This window comes from Gossypium hirsutum, chromosome A03 (assembly GCF_007990345.1).
Source record: "Gossypium hirsutum isolate 1008001.06 chromosome A03, Gossypium_hirsutum_v2.1, whole genome shotgun sequence".
NCBI classification, from domain to species: Eukaryota; Viridiplantae; Streptophyta; class Magnoliopsida; order Malvales; family Malvaceae; genus Gossypium; species Gossypium hirsutum.
Genome location: NC_053426.1, coordinates 88,752,885 through 88,772,169, shown reverse-complemented (window position 1 = coordinate 88,772,169; position 19,285 = coordinate 88,752,885). Strand labels below are relative to the sequence as shown.

The 19,285-nt window shown below is 36.6% G+C and overlaps 1 pseudogene; it reads left to right on the top strand.

The window, feature by feature from the left end:
• The first annotated feature begins 1,190 nt into the window (after positions 1-1,190).
• Positions 1,191-1,934, top strand: LOC107887613 (MLP-like protein 31; annotated as a pseudogene).
• Positions 1,935-19,285: the final 17,351 nt, after the last annotated feature.

The window sequence follows — 19,285 nt, the reverse complement described above, 5'->3', positions numbered from 1 at the left end:
TCATTTTCTTTTTAAATAAAAGTCGACCGTTTTCAAAAAAAAATAGTTTTGAAAATCTTATGTGGTGGCTTACGAATTTGCCAAATTCCGCTGGGATTGTAGAGGTAGCAAGAAAGGTACATTCAAGATCTTTCAAATGGTATTTGTGATATTCATTTTGGTTGAGTAATTTAAGAGAATAATTTTTTAAGTTTTTTATATATAGGTTTTTGATTATTTCGAATTGTCAACTTTAACGTATCAGAATTCCATCTTTAGATGGTTATTTGTTTTAAAAATTTAGGTGTCTTTCATGAAATGTATTGTGTACTTTGATTTGGTATAATTATCTCAGTTATAGGACTCATGCTAAGATATAAAAGGCCCCAGAGTAGGTTAATCGAACAATTAACGCAGAAAATCTTGGTAGATTGTAATAATTTCTTATGTTTTGGCTTACAATACCTAGGCTTTTGGTAACCGATTTTGAGAAAACAAATTTCTAAGTTTAGTACTACATTTAATCTTTAAATTCATATTTTTACATTGTCAAAATACCAAATAAATTGCAAGTTTGAATGGCTTCAAATATGCCAAAAGATAATTAAGTTTAGAATTTTAAATTTTTAAAATTTCAAATTTTAATTATTTTTAAAAACATTTTTAATTTAAATACATATTATTTTTGTTGAAAACCATACTAAGTTTAGCTTTATTAATTTATTAAAATTTCTTATATATGTATTTTAAAATAAATTTGCTTGACAGATAAAATTGCAATATAATTTTACTTTATCAATAAAATACATTTAAAAATTTTAAATGCCTTATAAATTACAAGACAATCTACTTACTACCCATAATACTTGCACTTTCTTTCAATAACTCTCTTATACATCCAGAATACAATTTTAATCCTATACCAACATTCAGTTGAAACAATTCCATTTTTTTTAATAGTCCTGAATACATTTTATGAGCCAAATTATCAGTTGCAAACTTTATATTTTTTGTCCAAAAAGAAATGGAATGGGAAATAAAGCTTGTAAAATCTCATACGTGGCTGGCGATAATCGGATCAAATAAGAACTTTTGGAGAGCATCACTGCCTAGGCATAGACAGTGGTCTATTTAAAGGCATTTTGTGAAAACTACTCCCACTTGAAATCTAATTCATAAGTATAATTAAGAGATCATCTTGCTGTGGAAAAATGGAGTCTTCAACTCTGACTGGTAAGCTTGAGGCCGATATAGAGATAAGGCTTCTCCTAAACAGTTTCACGATATGTTTGCCACCATGCCTCATCATGTGCAGCACACTTGCTATAACAAGATTCAAGGATGAGATTTACATGAAGATGAATTGGAAAAAGTCGGTAACATTCTCAACTGGCGTTATGTGCATGGTATGATATATATAAACATACCAAACCCGTAATTCTTTTTTGGATGATTTCTTCCTCCTTTTATTTGTTAATCTTAAAAACAATGTAATAAACATTTTGTGTGTTTAGATGGGAAGGCTAAGGTGGCAAAGGATTTAGTTGAGGCGATAGACCTGATAAGAACTTGGTCACTTTCAAAGTGATAGATAGAGATCTGTTGAAAGAGTACAAGAACTTTTCACTCACGATTCAAGCTTTGCCCAAGACCGGAGGTAGTGGCAGCATAGTCCACTAGACTGTGGAATACGAGAAGCTGCACCATGGGATTGCATATCCCGAGACTCTGATGCAATTCTTGGTGGATGTCTCCAAGGACATTGATGCTCAACTCACCCAACCGAACTAAATGATCGATTAAGAACATCCCATGTCCGTACTATACTACTTCTACCAAAAGCAGTACTAATCTAATTAAGAATAAATTGACGGCTACCTTATTTCTTGTTTCAATCCCAATATGTACACACGTTTGGATCAATATACTGTCAAAGAGAGGGAGCTTTTATTTTCTTAGTATTTGTTGTTTAATTATGTTCCATGTGCTTCTACTTGTGTGTTATTGATATAAAAGTATAGGGCTAGTTTCAATTTTTGGTTAGAATAATATTGATTTTTGGTAATATAAAATTAAAACTTACCCATATCTTAAAATATATGTATTAACATTCAACATTTTAGTACTTTCATTCAACACTAAAAAAACCCCATAAAATTCAACTTTTATTATTTCCATTTTGAATTTAATTCTGATTTGAAAATTTTTATTGTTGCAATAGTGTAATTATCAAAATAATTAATATATTTTAATTATATTTAATAGTTTTGATAATGTTATTGTAGTAGCCCAAATTTGACCGGGCTTTAAAACCCAAAAGCAAAATAATAAATAAATAAATATTTATTTATTAAAGTCCATTCAAAAATAAACAGACCTGTTACTACCTAGCAGGCCTAAAACTATCCCTTAACCCGTTTACACCCTTAACCCATTACAGTTACAACCTCAACCCAGATACACCCGAAGCCCAAACCTAAATCAGACCCAAATAGCAGACGCCCAAAACTTAAGTTACCAGCTAGGGTTTCCAACCCTAGCTCTTTCTCCTCGCGCCGCAAATGGAAGATTCCAGAAGCCATCTCAACGGACACGTCTGTTCATCTCTCATGTCGTTCCAGTGACCCCCCATCAGCGCCGTGACTCTGCCTCCGAAATCAACGCGCAAATCGACACCAACCCTCGTCACCACCAGATTTCTAGCAAGTGCCTGCAAAAGAAAAGGAAACACAGCAGATACGAAAAAACTAAAAAAGGAAACTAAAATAAAAAGATTTCAGCAGATCACAATCAAAGATATGGTGGATACAGCAGACAAGAAATGGAAAGAAAACTTCGATTTCTTTCCCAGTTTATGTAATAACAGTAGTGGCTATAAAAGCCCGAATCAAAACAGTGTAAAGGGACCTTTTTTTAAAAAAGAGAGAAATATACTTACACAGATTCGTTCAAGGAAATACCAACAGTCTCTCAAAAGGTGATTTAATCGCATATCTCGTGCTTTATTTTGTACATATATGAACTGTTCTAGCATATACGAGTAAGGATCTAAAGGAAAAGAGATTACCTGTGGAAGGACGAGGGTTTTTAAGCCTTCAGACCACCGTGTACGACGGCGCGTGAGGCGCGTGTGCAAGCACTGCACCGTGGCCGGAGGCCAGAGCTGGGGACCTTTCTCTTCCCCTCTGCAGAGCATTTCAAGACCTTTTTTTTAAGACCGGTGTTAAAATGATTTTTAAGCTGCAAATTTGGCTTATATAGCCTCCTTGAAACGACATCGTTCCTGCTTAACTTAATAAGCTCAAAACGGTGTCGTATTAAGCCATGGGATCCGCGCGTTGACCCGATTACCCGGGGAGGATCCGCATGATTTTTAGAATTGGGTTAATTACCCAATCGATCCTTCCACCTCTTTTAATTTATAATTACGTGTTATTCTATTTTTTAATTTGGCCCTCATTTTACAATTGTTTCAATTTAGTCCCAACGATTATTCAATTACATTCTGGGAAACGTTGCCTTTTTGGGAATAGGACAATTTGCCCAATGAGTCCCTTTTGTTTTACGCGCGTTTTAATTAAGCCTTAATTCAGTTTTATTTCTTCTAAATTCGCCCCGTAATTTTACTGAACTTTAAATTTAACCCTATATTTATTTTTATTATTCTATATATATATTTTTATATATTGTTATTTGTTTTATTTTTTTACCTTACTTTTATATTATACATTATAAGATTATTTTATTATATATATTATTATTATTTATTATATATTATTTTTTTCACAAATTATTATTATTTTACATCATTATTTTTATATTATTATTATATTTTATTTGCATTATTCTTACATATATATTTTCATTATTTTATATTATATCTATTATATTTCTTATTTCCTATATATTTAAATTATATTTTATTATATAACATTTATTGTATTTTTATTTTTATTCTATATTACTTTTTTTATACGTCATATATATATCATATATTATCTATTATATTATTTATGTTTATATTATTCATTATATTATTTAAAATTTTAAAATTTGTAAATTAAATTATATTTTTAACTCATATTATACACATATTAAATTATTAGTTATTTATTTATTATGCATTATTTAAAATGATATTTTCATGTTATGTGTTATTTTATAAATTCTTTTACATACTTTTATTTTATATTTTTTTAAACCCAATATATTTTATATATAATTATTTTTCTTTTATAAATATTTTATTATTATGTTGTATATATTGTATAGCAAATACTATTTTAAGATTATTATTAAATATTATGTCTTTATTTGTATTATATGTATATTTTATTAACAATAACACATTTCATTTTTTTTTGGCATATGTCATTTGTTATATGTTATTTTATATTTATTATTTGATATTACATTTCATGAACATGTACATTTGCATTATTTAATTATTACTTTGTATGTTTGTAGGTTTTGTTTATTCATTCTCAATACATGCTATATATATATATATCTTTGTATGCATATTGTTAATATTTGCTATATATATATTATTTTTATATATATGCATCTAATGCACGATCTTTATACTATTGCCATCATTTTGTTTAAATGCATGTATTATTTACCTACTACAATAATATGTTACTATGTATGATTTATAATACAATACGATTCCCCATGCATCATTTTTAAAAAACAAGACTTCAAAATTTTCAAAAATAAAAAGGCAATGCTTGGTATTTGGAAGCTTCGAAAAAAGTAGTGCCCTAACTTATTGGGTTGTAATTTTTTCACGTTGAGTTCAAATGGTCAAATAGCCTTCTAAGTTTTTTGAGATTTTCAAAATATAAGCAACTGTCTTGGAATCTCAAAGCAATATGTCCTAACTTATTGGATATGGTGTTTTGCTGTTTCGAGATAGGGATTTTCAAAAAAGGGCTAACTTAGTGTCCATACTTTGATACGAGTGAACCCTAATTTTCAAAATCAAAATATTTTAAAGAGGATTACATCTTGAAATCTTTGAATTTCCGACATTAAAGATATTTGGTAATTAATCAGGTACCAATTTTTTGGGCGTTACGAGGGTGCTAACCCTTCCTCGTACGTAACCGGCTCCCGAACCCGTTTTCTGATTTCGTAGGCCAAAACTAATGATTTTAAAACAAAATGTTTTGAAAATGATCCAATTGCACTTAAAAAGATTGGTGGTGACTCCCGTTTTCGTTTTTCTTAAAGTCGATTCCCATTTTCCAAAACTTGATTTTAAAAATGGTCTCGACAGCTTGGTGACTCCGCTGGGACTCCATAAGAGAGTCAAACCGTGTAATTTATTATCTCTTGTCTTAATGTCAGAAATTAAAAATTTTAAAATCTAATCCTCTTTGCATTACATGTGTTTGTATTATTGCATGTGTTGCTATATTCTGATGCGCATTGCATTTGCATGACCGTTGTGGTCACACCCTTAAGTGGGAGTGAGAATCTACGCCTTCGTGAGGTTTTCGCCTCCGTGCAGGATAGTGGATCACTTTCGGGATACATCCGTGCCTATGTTTTCGTGAGATTTTCATCTCCGTGTAGCCATAGGGAAATGTATTCCCCTGAACTGAACTCGATTCAAATGAGCCTATAATGGGTGAGAATTGAGGAATCTGCTAGTTCAGGTACCTCAAACTTTAGAACCAACCTCATATAGAAAAACCGTAAGAGCCCAACTTGGTTAGAGTTAAACTTTAGATATTACCCTTATAAATTATCGTTGAGATTTATTGATATCATGTGATACTAACTATTTCTTTTCTTTTGTTCGCATGTCATTTTGCATTTACAAAGGTATCGATTCACGATCAGTTTCTAAGTTAGGAAGTTTTATTATGGAGAACGGACTTCTTGATAGAGTGGAGGGCAACGCTAACGTCCATAGATGGTCTGAGCAAACTCAACTAGAAAAGGGGGACAGTATAACTATGGGATATGTGTCGGAGCTATCAGATTATACTCGTATTAGTGTCACACAAAATAATCTCTAAGAGCTTAAGGAAATTTGGGATCAGTGGGGCAAAAAGACCAAGCAGTCATTCTACGATAATTACAGAGACTTACCTTACTTGCTTGATGTTCAGGTAGACGAGCACTTATTACGAGCCCTTGCTTAGTTTTGGAACCCGACGTACAGTTGTTTCACTTTTGGGGAGGTAGACTTGGTACCCACTGTGGAGGAGTACACTGCCTTGCTTCGTTGTCCCAGGTTTTAGAACGTTAGGATCTATTCTCGAGCTGCTTGTGTCCCTACCTTTTGGAAGAAATTGATGATTATTACGGGGATGAGCGAGCAGTGAGCCACGGCCCGAATTAAAGAAAAAGGTGAGTGCAAGTACATTCCGTGAGACGCTTTGAAAGATTTGATTCTGACACACCCTGATGAGACGAAGAAGGTAGATGTTTTTGCCTTAAGTTTGTATGGATTGATGGTTTTCTCTAGGGCTTTGGGATATGTGGATGAGGCAACCACGGATCTTTTTCATCGACTCAGTAAAAAGGTTACTTTTATCCCTGCAATTTTGGCGAAAACATTTAGGTCTTTAGGTGCATGTAGGAGAGCTGGTGCTGGCAGGTTTATAGTGTGTGCTCAGTTACTTTTGGCTTGGTTCTACAGTCATTTCTGATTGATAGATAGGGTGGTTTTTCAGGTCTTCTTCAAGGATTATTCACCGTTGAAAGACATAGTAGCTTCAACTAGGAGAGTTGATGTTCTAGAAAAGAATTAGATAGCGCTACTTCAGAACCTTCAGCCGAAAGATGTCAAGTGGAGGGCTCCGTGGATGATTCCTGGTAAGGTTCTTTACCGATGCGGCAATTTTGATTAGGTCCCCTTGGTGGGAATTTGGGGTGCCACTGGTTATGCCCCTTTGCTCGTGCTGAGGCAGCATGGATTGAAACAGTTCGTACCAGCGACTCAGGGGTTAGCTCAAAGTGAGTTCGTATACAGAGGAGTCGATTACAAGAGGAGTCGATTACAAGAGGAAGGTTAGTAAATTTTCTAGTGCTTGGAAAAAGACTTGTCAGTTGAAAGGAGTAGCTATTAGCCCTGCAACCACACCGGAATACGTTGAATGGAGAGGCAGAAGGGTTAATGAAAACATCCCTAAGCCAAGCGTGAAAGAAGCTCGACCGATAGAGGAATATTTGCAAGCAATGCCCTCAGAGTTAGAAATTATGAAGCAGAAGTTCGAGAGAAAGAACTTGGAGTTCGAGAAGAGGGTAGCAAAGCTCGAAGAAGAAAAGATGTACTTGAGCTTGGACATCGATGTTCAAAAGATAGAGGTCGAGAAAGAGAGGACAGAAAAGAGGAAAATTGAGGAAGATCGAGATGATCTAAAGGAGCATTACAAAATGGCACAAGTATCCTTGAGGAGAGCGAGAGTAGGAGGATCTTCAGATCAGTTGCAGAAAGAGGTCCAAGAGGAAAAGGCTAGAGCCAAGTATTGGCAGAAGAAGTTCCAAGAGATGCAGGTGCAGAATTTGGCATTAGAGGAAGAGAATAAAGGGCTGAAGACTAAGGAAACTGAGCTTGGAAGATCCGTACGTTGACACCAAAACCATAATTCTACAGTCGAATTAAAGGAGCTAAAAAGTAAGGTTAAGGATTTGGAAGTGGCATTGCATGACGGTGAACTCTGGGTTGAGCAGCTCGAGGCGCAAGAAGATCACCTGAAGAGAGAGCTTCATCAGGATAGAGGACAGGTCAGACAAAAGGGATCATGTCATTGGTGAAGCCATAGCCTAGACCCGAGTTGATGCATTGAGTCTGATGTATTCATCGTCTTCGGATATAGGACGAGAGTTAGCCTTTTTATTAGATAGAGTTAAAACTTTGGGCCTTAGGGCGAAAGCTTATTTGTAATCCTCTCATATGTAAAGATATTGTTTTTCTAAATAAAATTTTCTAAATGAAGTTGAACCAGAATTGATATCCTTTTTGCATTCATGCATTTGTATCTCATAACATTTTATCACATCGTTTGCATGCAAAGTTATAGAAAGACCCTAATTAGTTAAAGTTTACTTCAAAAGGTAGAAAAGAAAATCTAGAAATCACACATCCTAACGGCACTCGCACTAAAACTAAGAGTATGGATCAAAGGTTCGAGCAATTACAAAAAGATATGCAAGACCAAATGCAAGAGCAATTGGCCAAAATGCAGAATGAAATGAGGGAGCAAATTCTAGTGGCTCATAGGAACATGATGGCTGAAATGACTCAGTTACTGAGAGCCACTGATAAAGGAGAAGCTTCTATGGCTATCACTAAAGAGGAGAATGAAGGTCCTCCTCCAGGCTTTACTCCGCCTCATGTGCCACTGCAGGCTAAGGCACCTCTTAGAAGGCCATCTGTCACCGTGAGGCCTCATCATGGGCCAGTTGATGCTGGAATCCCCATAAACTTCCCATCTGGGTTGGGAAAAAATTTGGGTGATAGCTCGATCAACCCTATCACTCCTGATCTAGATTTGATGGAGAAGGAAAGAATGGCAACCGAATCCGCGAAACAATTGGAGGATCGCTGCAAGTGGTTAGAGGAGAAGTTTAGGGTTTTGGAAGGCACTGGTAGTCATCATGGGATTGATGCCAAAGACTTAAGTTTGGTCCCAGATTTAGTGCTTCCTCATAAATTTAAGATGCCAGAGTTTGAAAAGTACAACGGGACTACTTATCCAGAGGCACACATAACAATGTTTTGTAGGAGAATGACTGGATATGTGAACAATGATCAATTATTGATCCATTGTTTTCAAGACAGCTTAGTAGGAGCAGCGGCTAGATGGTACAATCAGTTTAGCCGTGCAAGAATCAGTTCATGGAGAGATCTGGCACAGGCCTTCATGCAACAGTACAACCATGTGACTGATATGACGCCAGATAGGATCACACTTCAAAACATGGAGAAAAAGCCTAATGAAAGTTTTAGGCAATATGCACAACGATGGAGGGAGGTGGCAATGCAAGTACAACCACCATTGTTGGAAAAGGAGACCACCATGTTATTTATCAACACTTTGAAGGCGCCATTCATCACTCACATGATTGGAAGTACCACAAAAAGTTTTGCAGATATAGTTATGGCAGGTAAGATGATTGAGAATGCCGTGAGAGGTGGTAAAATTGAGGGGCAAATGGCTAAAAGATCAGCCCCAAAAAGAAAGGACAACGAGGTAAATAGCCTCAATTCGAGAGCAGTCACAATTGGTCAACCCAAAGCAGATCAATAAAGTACTCAAAGACAGGAATCGAGTACAAGACAGAATTCGGAGAAGATACAATTCACGCCTATCCCTGTGATGTATCGTGAGCTTTATCAAAGCTTATATGATACACATGCCATCGTTCCATTTCACTTGAAACCACTATAGCCACCGTTCCCCAAATGGTATGATGCAAATGCTAAATACGAATATCACGCGGGAATACCGGGGCATTCAATTGAAAACTGCACCGGATTCAAGAAAGTCGTGGAGAGGCTTATCAAGATGGGGGTTGTGAAATTCGACAGTACCCCTAATACTGAAAATTCGTTACCAGATCATGGAAATCAAGGAGTGAATGCTATCGATGAAACAAGGGAAGGAAAAACCAAAAAAGATGTTGCTGAAGTGAAGATACCTATGAAAGTAATATGGGAGGAGATAGTGAAGAGAGGTATGTTGACCTCTGGAAAAGGTAGAAGAGGAATAGAGAATTATTGTGAATTCCATGGACAGATGGGTCATATGATCCAAAATTGTGAGAAGTTCAAGGCCATGGTGCAAGGCCTTATGGTTAACAAAGAGCTACAGATTTTTTAGGGTAGTCCTGTCGAAAGACAAATACGTGCACTGGGAAATGAACGACAAGAAACCCACCGGCCGAGAATTATTATTTCCTTACCGGGAAATAATGAAGTGGGGGTGCAAACTGGGCCCAGGGTTGTTATCTCCATAAACCCAATCCTTTCTCTTACAAGGATGACAAGAGGGTGCCATGGAGTTATGATTGCAGTATAGCAATACTCGAGGGGGAGAGTATAGCCAGTGCATCTAGAGGTGTGCAAAATGAAGGTTCCTATACGCGGAGTGGGAAGCGTTATGACGGGGGGAGCATCAGAGTAGAACCCGCAAAGATGAAAGATGTCGATGTTGAGAGGGAGAAAGAAATTGAAGTACCCATCAATGAGCCAGTGAAGGAGGAAGAGGCTAAGGAGTTTCTAAAATTCCTTAAGCATAGCGAGTATAGCGTGGTCGAGCAGTTGCGTAAGTAGTCGGCGCGTATATCAGTGTTAGCCCTACTCTTGAGTTCTGAGGTGCATCAGGATGCATTGTTAAAGGTGCTTAACGAAACATATGTCACCCATGACATATCCGTTAGTAAACAACATTAGTGCTGACAACTTCATCTACTTCAATGATGATGAAATTCCACCCGGGGGCGTAGGGTCAACCAAAGCCCTGCACATCACTACTCGGTGCAAAGGATACACACTCCCAAGTGTACTCGTTGATAATGGGTCTGCTTTGAACGTCCTTCCATTATCCACATTAAATAGATTATCCATCGAAAATTCGCACATGAAGACATGTCACAATGTGGTGAGAGCCTTTGATGGAACTGAAAGGAAAGTGATGGGACGAATTGACATCCCTCTGGAGATTGGGCCAAATACATATGAAGTCGATTTCTTGGTGATGGATATCAAGTCCTCCTATAATTATTTATTGGGGAGACCATGGATACACTCGGCAGGAGTGGTGTCCTCTTCATTGCACCAAAAATTGAAGTTAGTGACGGAGGGACGCCTAATAACCATCAATGCGGAGGAGGACATCATAGCGGCAGTCACCAGCAAGGCCCCTTATGTCAAGGCAAGTGAAGAGGATATAGAGTGTTCTTTTCGTTCTTTAGAAATCATTAATGCCACCTTCATTTTGGAAGGAAATAAGATACCGGTACCTAAAATGTCTAGAGCTACTATGATAGCCCAGCAAATGATGATGGGGAAAGGAGCATTGCCAGGAAAAGGACTAGGAAGACAGTTGCAAGGTAGGATTCAGATCCCAAAATTGGTTGAGAAGAAGGATCGCTTTGGCTTGGGCTTCAAGCCAGACCACAAGCACAAGAGGCAGGAAATTGAAAAGCGCCAAGCGAGAAGAAAGGCGCGTTTGAATGGAGGAGAAGTGGAGTGGAAACCGATGACATTTCCACCTATATCCGAATCCTTTAAGTCGAGAGGATTGCTGATAGAAGAAAGTCATCAAGTTAATGCTATACACAATGAGGGATCGGAATAAGGAAGCCTCGAGGGCATTCTCCCTTACGAACCGGGGAGCTTTCTGAATAATTGGACTGTGGAGGACCTTCCTGTAGTCTTTAGAAATTTTTTAGAGTAATTCTCGAAACATGTCTATTACTCTAGGGCCTAGGAGTAGTAGGATTACGTTTGTGAAAATAGGCCTATGTTCATCTATAATTATTTAAATAAAACATAACTTTTATCAATTTAAACGAGTATTGTTTCATTTTTATCGACCAATATTCCTTTGAATTCTGGAAATTCTTATTCTTTTATTCATAACACATAAACAATCATTCTTAGATTCATGAATTCTTTGTGCATTCTCTCATACCTCCACAGGTCTTTAGATATTAATCATATGAGCACTGATACTGCAACTCCTGATTTCTCTTACGAGCAAGACATGTGTTTAGAGGAACCTCAGGATTTTGAAGATGTTCAAGATTGTGACGTATCTCTCGATCTGTTAAGAATGGTAAAGTAGGAGGAGAAACAAATCATGCCACATGAGAAAAAGGCAATAGAGAATATAGCCTTAGAGGAAGGGAATGAGTTGAAAATTGGAACCCTGATTACCGAGGACACAAGGCATGATTTGGTTGAGTTACTTCGAGAGTTCAAGGATATCTTCGCCTGGTCATATCAGGATATGCCTGGATTGAATACTGACATTGTAGTACATTGTCTTCTAATAAGACATGATTGTAAGCCAGTCCAACAGAAGTTACAAAGAATGAGGCCAGATATAGTTCTGAAGATAAAGGATGAGGTTAAGAAACAATTAGATGCAGGATTCTTGCAAGAAGTGAAGTACTCCGAATGGGTAGCTAACATTGTACTAGTTCCTAAGAAAGATGGGAAGGTACGAATGTGTATTGATTATAGAGATTTAAATAAAGCTAGCCCTAAGGATAATTTCCCCCTGCCACAGATAGACACTTTGGTAGACCACATAGTGGGATATTCGTTGTTTTCCTTCATGGATGGTTTCTCAGGATATAATCAGATAAAAATGCTTCCAGAGGACATGGATAAAACTACCTTCATAACCTTGTTGGGCACCTTTTGCTATAAAGTAATGCCATTTGGACTGAAGAATGTAGGGGCAACATACCAACGAGCCATGGTAAACTTATTCCATGACATGATGCATAAAGATATTGAGGTGTATGTTGATGATATGATTGCCAAGTCACGTACAGAAAAAGAGCATATTGAGGTCTTGAGAAGATTGTTCATGAGGTTGAGAAAATTTTAGTTGAAGCTCAATCCAGCAAAGTGTACCTTTGGAGCCAGATCGGGAAAGTTATTAGGCTTCGTGGTCAGTGAAAAGGGAATTGAAGTCGACTCAGACAAGGTCAGAGCCATATGAGAGTTACCTCCACCACACACTCAGAAGGAAGTCCGAGTATTCCTAGGAAGGTTGAATTACATCACTCGGTTCATTTCACAACTGATCGAGAAATGCGATCCTATCTTTCGTCTCCTCAGAAAACACAATCAAGGTACTTGGGATGAGGAGTGCCAGAATGCTTTTGAAAATGTCAAGCAGTATTTGTTGAATGCTCCGGTATTATCTCCACCAAGCCCAGATAAACTGTTGATGTTGTACTTGTCAGTGTTCAGTAATTCCATGGGATGTGTACTTGGCCAGCATGACGAGTCAGGGAAAAAAGAGAAGGCAATTTATTATCTTAGTAAGAAATTCACTGACTATGAGATGAGATATCCACCGATTGAAAAGTTGTGTTGTGCGCTGATTTGGACAACTCAGAGATTAAGACAGTACATGCTATACCATACCACTTGGCTCATCTCAAAGCTTGATCCATTGAAATACATGATGGAGTCAACGGCTCTAAATGGGAGAATAGCGAGATGAAAAATTTTACTTTCAGAGTTTGATATAGTCTACATAAGCCAAAAGGCTATAAAAGGAAGTGTGGTAGCAGACTTCTTGGCCAGTAGGGCTCTAGAAGATTATGAGCCATTGAACTTTGATTTTCCAAATGAGGAGCTAATGTGCATAGCAATGTCCGAGGATTCTCCTTGGAAGCAAAATTTTGATGGAGCTTCTAATGCAGTTGGAAATGGAATTGGGGCAGTCTTGGTATCCCCGAATGACAATCATTACCCTTTCACGTGCAAGTTGGACTTTGATTGCACGAACAATTTGGCTGAGTATGAAGCATGCATAATGGGACTTCAAGCAGCTATAGAGCAAGGTATAAAAACCCTAAAAGTATATGGAGATTCTGCGTTGGTAATTTATCAGCTTAGAGGTGTATGGGAGACAAGGGACCCTAAATTGATTAATTATCGAAAAGTAGTTTTAGGGTTACTGGAGGAGTTTGATGACATCACCTTCAATTATCTCCCACGAGACGAAAATCAGATGGCAGATGCTTTAGTAACCTTGGCCTCAATGATCAAGGCAAATAAAGAAGAAGAGATAAAGCCAATTCAAATGAGTGTCTACGAGGCTCCAGCTCATTTTTGCAACATTGAGAAGGAAGGATATGTCAGTAACCCCTGGTATCAAGATATATTGTGATATGTGAGAGATCGTAAATACCCTGAATAGGCCAGTGAAAATGACAAACGAACTTTGAGGAGGTTAGCTTGCGACTATGTCTTAGACGGAGATATCCTGTACAAGAGACGGAAAGACCAAGTACTTTTGAGATGTGTTAATGCTGTGGAAGCTAAGCTAATTTTAGAAGAACTTCATGAAGGTGTATGTGGGACGCATGCAAATGGGTTCATGATGGCAAGGCAAATCCTGAGGTTTGGCTATTATTGGGCCACTATGGAAGGGGACTATATCAACTATACCAAGAAATGCCATGAGTGTCAGATTTATGGGGACAAAATTCATGTTCCACCTTCACCTTTGCATGTTATGATTTCTCCATGGCCTTTCTCCATATGGGGCATGGATGTCATTGGACCAATACCACCGAAAGCTTCGAATGGACATCGGTTTATCTTCGTGGTAATTGACTACTTTACAAAATGGGTAGAGGCTACTTCTTATGCGAATGTTACTAAGTCAACTGTGAGTCGATTCTTAAAGAAGGAGATCATTTGTCGGTATGGAATGCTTGAGAAGATCATATCCGGCAATGCATTGAACTTGAGCAACAAGATGATAGTAGAGGTTTGCATACCAGTTCAAGATCAAACATCACAATTCTTCTCCCTATCGTCCAAAAATGAATGGGGCAGTAGAAGCTGCCAACAAGAATATTAAGAAAATAGTGGGGAAGATGACTGAGACCTATAGAGAATGGCATGAGAAGTTACCGTTTGCACTCCTGGCTTATCGAACATCTGTCAGAACCTCTACTGGGGCAACCCCATTCTCGTTAGTTTATGGGATGGAAGCAATGTTACCTATTGAAGTAGAAATACCTTCTCTTCGAATTTTTACGGATGTAAGGTTAGATGAAGCTGAGTGGGTTCAATCCCGATATGACCAGCTAAACTTAATTGAGGAAAAAAGGCTAAGAGCCATCCATCATGGTCAAATGTATCAGAAGCAAATGATACGAGTTTATGATAAGAAATTTTGACCAATAGAGTTTCACGAGGGAGACCTGGTGCTGAAAAAGATCCTTCCTATTCAAAAGGACTTTAGGGGAAAATGGATGCAGAATTGGGAAGGGCCGTATGTCGTGAAGAACGCTTTCTCCGGTGGTGTATTGATCCTAACGGAAATGGATGGGAAAAGTTTACCCAATCCAGTGAACTTAGACTCAGTTAAAAAATACTTTGTCTAAAGAGGGAGAATCCAAGGTGAAAACCCACAAAAGGCGCCATGAGATTTTAAAAATAAAATAAAATAAAATAAAATTTGGAGAGGTCAAGGTGAAAACCCGCAAAGGGCACCTTGTGACCAAAGGGGTTTTGAGTTGAAAACCCGAAAGGGCAACTCAAATATTGAAGGGCATACGGTAATCTTGTTATATCTGATGCAACAAAGACTGAAGAATGCTGCAAATTGGGGCATCAACGGAGTACTTTGGATCTTCTAAACACATGTTGAACTCAAGAAAGACTTCATGGAGCTAGTGTATAGACACTCAAGCGGCGATATCTAAGGCATCTAACTTCTATCTTGTTTGCTATCTTTAGATTCTATTTCATCTAGAAGATAGGCTATCTGATTAATTCCCTTTTATATCTTTTTGATAATTCATTCAAATCCAATTATTCTAAAAAATTTATTCATTTTTCGTTATTCTTTAAGTATGTTGCATTGAAATAATCATAGATGAACCAAAATATCTTCACAAATGAAGTTTTGCATATTACTCCGAAAATTTCTAAATAATACAAGAAACTGAAACAAGACAATTGTTTAAGGAATTCCCATATGTGAGGGTCGGATGTACTCGGGGAAACTGAAATTTCTTCTTCAGTCTAAATGATGATTGAACAAATCAAACGATTCGATCCTAGGAGAGGATCATCTTACAGACATTTTTAGTGGGTCATAGCATTTGAAGAATGGTACAAACCCACAAGTTGAGTTGGAATGAGACTTCGAGAGAAGTAAAGATAAACTTTGATGAAGGAATGAGTGATTCAAAATAGGAATCATTTTCATAACATTTTGCATTATAACATGACTCATCTCGATCATAGCATCCTAATTATTAGGCATGAACTCATATGCATTCTACAGGTTATGTCTTTTATGGGACAATGTAGATCAAAGAAACAAGATTTGGCATCCCTGTGATTATCGGGAACAAATTGAAGATAACAAATCTGACATTCCTGTGCTTACAGCGAAGCAGATCGAAGATTTCAACATGGTATCCCTGTGTTTATAGGGAACAAGTTGAAGATAGCAGATTCGACATCTCTGTATTGTCAGAGAGCAGATCTAAGATACCAGGTTTGGCATCTCTGTATTGGCGAAGAGCAAATCGAAGACATAGCTAATTTGGCTTTCACATGTTTACGATAAAGCAAATCTAAGATGATTTGTCATCTCTGTATTGTTAGAGAACAAATTGAAGTCTGGCATCTCCACTTCAATAGAGAGCAGATACACAGCAGATCTCACCTTCAGATGTTTATGCTGAAGCAGATCCAAGATGGTTTGGTATCCTTGTGCTTACAAGGAACAAATTGAAGACATAGCTGATTTAGCTTTCATGTGTTTATGATGAAGAAAATCTAAGATGATTTGGCATCTCTGTATTGGCAAAGAGCAAATCGAAGTCTGGCATCTCCACTTCAATAGAGAGCAGATACACAGTAGATCTGACCTTCAGACGATTAGACTGAAGCAAGATCCAAGATGATTTGGCATCCTTGTGCTTACAAGGAACAAATCGAAGAAGCAGATTCGGCATCTCTATGTTCGGTGGAGAGCAGATCGAAGATATCAACATGACAGTCAAGAAGATTGAAGACTATGATTTGATAGGATCGGTCAAATTTGGTCCTTCTAAATCTTTGCTCAATTCCCGTTATACAGCAATAAGCAAAGAGGGCAGCTGTAGTAGCCCAAATTTGACCAGGCTTTAAAACCCAAAAGCAAAATACTAAATAAATAAATATTTATTTATTAAAGTCCATTAAAAAATAAACAGATCGGTTACTACCTAGCAGGCCTACAACTATCCCTTAACCCGTTTACACCCTTAACCCATTACAGTTACAACCTCAACCCAGATACACTCGAAGCCCAAACCTAAATCAGACCCAAATAGCAGAGGCCCAAAACTTAAGTTACCAGCTAGGGTTTGCAACCCTAGCTCTTTCTCCTCGCGCCGCAAATGGAAGATTCCAGAAGCCATCTCAATGGACGCGTCTGCTCATCTCTCATGTCGTTCTAGTGACCCCCCATCAGCGCCGTGACTCTGCCTCTGAAATCAATGCGCGAATCAACACCAGCCCTCGTCACCATCAGATTTCTCGCAAGTGCCTGCAAAAGAAAAGGAAACACAGCAGATACGAAAAAACAAAAAAGGAAACTAAAATAAAAAGATTTCAGCAGATCACAATCAAAGATATGGTGGATACAGCAGACAAGAAATGGAAAGAAATCTTCGATTTCTTTCCCAGTTTATGTAATAACAATAGTGGCTTTAAAAGCCCGAATCAAAATAGTGTAAAGGGACCTTTTTTTAAAAAAGAGAGAAATATACTTAGATAGATTCGTTCAAGGAAATACCAACAGTCTCTCAAAAGGTGATTTAATCGCATATCTTGTGCTTTATTTTGTACATATATGAATTGTTCCAGCATATACGAGTAATGATCTAAAGGAAAAGAGATTACCTGTGGAAGGACGAGGGTTTTTAAGCCTTCAGACCACCGTGTACGATGGCGCGTGAGGCGCGTGTGCAAGCACTGCACCGTGGCCGGAGACCAGAGCTGGGGACCTCTCTCTTCCCCTCTGCAGAGCATTTCAAGACCTTTTTTCTAAGACTGGTGTTAAAATGATTTTTAAGATGCAAAATTGGCTTATATAGCCTCCTTGAAACGACATCGTTTCTGCTTAACCTAATAAGCTCAAAACGATGTCGTATTAAGCCATGGGATCTGCGCGTTAACCCGATTACCCGGGGAGGATCCGCGTGATTTTTAGAATTGGGTTAATTACCCAATCGGTCCTTCCACCTCTTTTAATTTATAATTACGTGTTATTCTATTTTTTAATTTGACCCTCATATTTTACAATTGTTTCAATTTAGTCCCAACGGTTATTCAATTACATTCGGGGAAACGTCGCCTTTTTGGGAATAGGGCAATTTGCCCAATGAGTCCCTTTTGTTTTACGCGCGTTTTAGTTAAGGCCTTAATTCAGTTTTATTTCTTTTTAATTCGCCCTGTAATTTTGCTGAACTTTAAATTTAGCTTTATATTTATTTTTATTATTCTATATATATATTTTTATATATTGTTACTTGTTTTATTTTTTACCTTACTTTTATGTTATACATTATAAGATTATTTTATTATATATATTATTATTTATTATATATTATTTTTTCACAAATTATTATTATTATTTTCCATCATTATTTTTATATTATTATATTTTATTTGCATTATATATTTATTAATTATTTATATATATATTGGTCTTACATATATTTTTTATTATTTTATATTATATCTATTATATTTCTTATTTCCTATATATTTAAATTATTTTATTATATAACATTTATTGTATTTTTATTTTTATTCTATATTACTTTTTTTATACGTCATATATATCATATATTATCTATTATATTATTTATGTTTATATTATTCATTATATTATTTAAAATTTTAAAATTTTAAAATTAAATTATATTTTTAACTCATATTATACACATATTAAATTATTAGTTATTTATTTATTATGCATTATTTTAAAATGATTGTAACGCCCCAATTTTCGGGAATTCTGTGAATGTTGGCATAGGTTTAATTATGTTAGTGGGCCTTTAGAAGGCCCAAGCCTAAGATAGAACCCGATAATTTTAGTTAATTTTTGTTCCATAAGAAAAAGGGAGTGAAATTACGAAATAGGCCCTATGTGAAAATGTTTGAAAATGCTATAGGCTAAATTGAAGTGGTCAAATAAATAGAAGTGCAAAATAGGAGGATTTGCATGACAAACCTCCCATTTTACATGAAGTGGCCAGCCATCATGTTGTTGTAGACAATATGAGCACTTGATATCCATAATTCATGGTACAAATTGATAATGGGTTAGGTAAATGTTCCATGATAATGGATTAGGTAAATATTTCATGATAATGGGTTAGGTAAATGTTCCATGATAATGGTTTAGGTAAATGTTCCATGATGGGCATTTCATGTCTTTTGTATTAAAGAATTAAATGGATGAAATATGAAATTTTATTAAAAAAAGGGGGTGAATAGAACAAAGTTTTGTCCATCTTTGTTCATCATAGCCTAAATTTAGAGAAGAGAAAGGAGAGGAGAAAGCTCTTGAAT